Source organism: Canis lupus, chromosome 12 (assembly GCF_048164855.1).
Source record: "Canis lupus baileyi chromosome 12, mCanLup2.hap1, whole genome shotgun sequence".
Taxonomy (NCBI): Eukaryota; Metazoa; Chordata; class Mammalia; order Carnivora; family Canidae; genus Canis; species Canis lupus.
The window spans coordinates 33,387,840-33,391,941 of record NC_132849.1 but is presented as its reverse complement, the minus strand read 5'-3'; the positions used below and the strand labels follow the sequence as shown (position 1 = coordinate 33,391,941).

Genomic DNA, 4,102 nt, shown 5'->3' with positions numbered 1-4,102 from the left:
CTTTATTAAATTTCTAACTACCTGCCTTAGCATCCACCATTGACTGAGTTGACCAACTTTATGAAGGTTGCTACATGGTGAGTGGCTATTTCCAACATTTCTTCCATTTTTATTAGTTGGCATTCTAGTAGAAAGCTTTTCCCTCAACCATTCATTCATCACATATATGAATATGCATGCATGGATTCCAATTTTATTAGTGGGTTGTAATCCATCACTACTATTCTTGTTTAAGTGTTTACTTGCCCGAAATTTGACCCTGTCATGCTGGCTCCTGTGTTCTTTTGGCATATCACCGTTGTTCGTTGAGCATTTCCTTATTTTCTGGCATAAGATGATGTTTCAGGTTCAACTTGAATTTTTTCTGTTGTAGCCCTGGAATCAGCCATTTTATCAAGGATATCTAGTTTCTTTTAATAAAGGACATTTAGATACCAAGATTTTGGCACTCAATGTGTTAATTGGTACTGGGGTGTCATTGCTTTTAGGCTTATTTAGTGGACACAGATAGTAAACATATACTGTAATATATAAATGTGTGTATATGAATATATATGTATACATCTGTTTCTATTTCTATATCTGTGTATCTGTATATGTTTACACACACACATGCACAATAATAAAAACATAGGTTCATACTGATACCTCAATTCCAATCCAACACCTCACGGTTCTTTCTAAACTTCCTGTTTCAATGTTTATAAATATCTTCTCTGGCAATGAGAATATTGGCTTGTATGATACTCAGTGTACTTACCTATTTGCTCAATCTCCCAACCACACCAGCTGTCTCTTCTGCTTAGCAACCCCACATCCCACACCCTTCTTGCCTGGGGCCTCACCCCTCCCTGCCCTGAATCTTTGGTCTTGGGGCTACCTGTCCATGCCTCTGTGTGGCTTCCTAAATGCTGTCACCCCCCTGTGACTTCAGTCACTCTGCTGACTTTTCCATGCTGGGAGTGGAAGTGAAAGGAACTTGGTACATGTTTTGGAGGTAAAAAATGAAAACGAACAAACCCATCCTTGTTGCATGTGCAGTAGTTCTCTATTTCCTAGCTCCTAGTCCTGAATTTTTGGTCTTTTAAACAGTAAGGGAAAGATTGAGTGTAGCAAGTTACAGTTTTATTTAAGGTCCCAAATAAAAGGCTTTATATCAGGCTATCAGAATTATAACCTGTGCCTGCTGTGGAATCAGCTCAGAATCATCATGGTATTGCCCAGCGGGGGCTAATGGTGTTCTGTAACAAGAGAACGTGCTTATGGCCAACAAAGGGGTTAATCAGTTATAAGGAATATCAGTGGAGGCCTCCGTTTGTTGAAATGTTAGCTGTCCTTGGGTGAGCACAGCAGAGGAGGATCCCAGCTATTCCCACCAGTCCTTGGCATCTGCGAGGTCTCAGCTGTGACAAGCTCACGGGCACCAATGTCAGGCTTTCACCCCCTGACTGGAGCTTCATGGGTGCTTTCTCATCAGTCTTTGGTTATCACCTTAGGGGAGAAACACTGCAGTAGTTAGTTTCACATTTTTAAGTCAGAGAAATAATCTGGCTTTTGGGAAACAATCTGAAAGCACTTTCTGGAAATTGCAGGAGGTAAGCACACCTGAGTGCACCAAGCACCATGCAGGTACTGGCTCTTTCATTTCTAGCTCGGTGTTTAATCATTGCCCCCACTGCATTCCCTGCACTCACTCACCAGAAAGCATAGATTTTTAGCTTCGTATAGATCAGATTGCATGAAGCTGGGCACTCTCAGGGTCTGCCTTCATCTCTTGCCACACACACTCCCCAATTACCAGGGAACCCCCTTAATCAGCTCTGAGGTATGCTTCATTTCCTGGCTTGAGGAAGCCCATGACCTAAGATATGGAGGGCAAATTTGTTTCAATACAAATACCAGCTCTGATTGTTAGTATGGGCCTGAGAGGGCTGTATGGTAAAGAACTTTGATGCCTTTATGGGGCTCAATAGGAAAGAGTGCTATAATTGATTAGTGATGTCTGCCATGAGCATGGAAGGGAGGAATGGGTAAATGGACACCATATTTGCCATGTCTCTCCTAGGATTTAATCTTGTATAGCAGAAGATAGGTAAGATGCTCCTGCCCAAGGGAGTTAGGAGTAATTTTAAAACTGATTGGTATTATGTCATGTTTATCAACCCTGTTTATTTATTAATATTTTAACACATATGTTCTCTGATTAATCACAAGAAAAGAGAGGAAGAAAAATAAATATTTGAGCATCTACTAATTGTCAGTTACTTCTTTTAGGAGCTTTATTAAATATATCTCGCTATATATCTAAAGCAATTTTTTTTTACTCTTAAGGCATTTATTTATTAAAATGTTCTCTGCCAAGATTTCACATTAGCATAAAATTCAAATTAGTCTTTACATTTCTCTAATGAGGACTCCACCTCAGTGTATGACATAAAAGCACCTTCTCCAGCAGTGAGTGTTACCAGTGTCCACACAGTGAGCCCCACAGTCAGCCTCTCTGTTCCCTGGGTGACCCAACTAGATGTTAATACTGCTCTGCTACAGGGTAAAAGCTCCTAACTCAAACTCATTGGAAAAGGGGTGAATATCAGTGGAAGCCTCCATTTGTTTAAGTGGAAAAGGGGTGAAGCTTCTGCAAGGTGTACTTTAAAAAGCGGTACTGTTTACTCATGAAAAGAAACCAGAGTCCTCTAAGAATAATAAAAGGAGACATTTTACAGTTAAGCACATGATTTGGAGTGAAGAATTCGGATGTTGCTCTGCTGGACCAGGCTGTTAATACTCTTCTTATTCCTCCTGTGGGCCCCCTTCATCAGGTATCACAAAGCCTTTGTTTGTGGCATTAGAGAATGTCCACGATCCTCTGCAATACAGGGTTGTTTTCCCCTTTGTTCTCCTGGCAAATCAATTCAATGTTTCTTAGCTTTCCAAAGTAGAAATTTCTTCCTCCAAGTCTTTGACAGTAGGTTTCAATACATTGACCTGCTGCATCAATTCAGCTGCTTTGTCATCCCCTTTGTACACACCAGGATTCTTTGGCACCACACCCGGCCAGCCTTTGGGGTTGCAGTAATTCTGTGTGTTGCAATGGGCCTCTATGGGGCTGCACTGCTAGAGCTGAAAGGTTTCTTTGGTTTGTTCAGATCTAGAGCAACAAGGGAGGGAGCCACTGCAGTTTTTTGACCTTGTCTGGCAGCTACAGGGTCATAGTCTTTCCCATCATAGTTGGCATCAAAAAACTTGAACCACTGAACAAATTCAAAATTGTCCTGAAACTTTCCTTTTACTAATTTGTCCACAGGAATTATTTTGTCAACACCCATTCTCTTAAAACCTGCTTGTAGTATTTTAAAGTTCTGGATGTATTCATGCTCTAGTTTAGCCTGGAATTTCACTTTCTTCAAGGCAATGGAGCCAGGGATCAGCAGGTCCACAAACTGACAATAGGCAACCCCTGAGCACAACTGTTCTTTGTCAGATTCAGCTGCAGAGACTCATTGATACAGGCCAGCACGCCATGTCGACTTGTTGTCACTGGTGACGGATGCTGAGTGTACGTTCACTGCCATCTTCAGCTCTCAGTGGGACCACGTCTTTCAATTCCATCTTTGTCCTATTTAAAGCAATCCTGTAAAGTCAGAATATTACTCCCTTCCTAAAAAAATAAATTAAGCCTCGGGGAAGTAAAATATTTACCCTAAACCACAATAGAAAATTTTGAATCCAAGGATGACACTTATTCTGATATACTTGGGCAGTGGTTCAATATTGGGAACTTATTAGAGTCTCCGGGAGATTTTTTAAATATTTGAAAATACTGATGACCACATCTCATCCCCAATGAGTTACCTCAGAATCTCTGAAGTAGGGGAGGCTCAGGCATAGGAATGGTTTAAGAAATTCCCCAGGTAATTCAATTCTGCAGCCAGTGGGGAGAACTGCTATGCAAAGGGTGTAGGAAGCAGGATAATTAACATTTACAGGATGTCCACTCTGAGCCCAGCTTTTTCTTTTTTTCCCCAGACTCTAATTTAACTTTCATATAATTCCTTACAGGAAGCATCATTAGCCCCATTTTATCTATAAAGAAAACCGAGGT

At 41.0% G+C, this 4,102-nt stretch overlaps 1 pseudogene; it reads right to left on the bottom strand.

Moving 5' to 3' along the window:
• Positions 1–2,397: 2,397 nt before the first annotated feature.
• On the bottom strand, positions 2,398–3,572 carry LOC140600695 (microtubule-associated protein RP/EB family member 1 pseudogene; annotated as a pseudogene).
• Between the last annotated feature and the right edge of the window lie 530 nt (positions 3,573–4,102).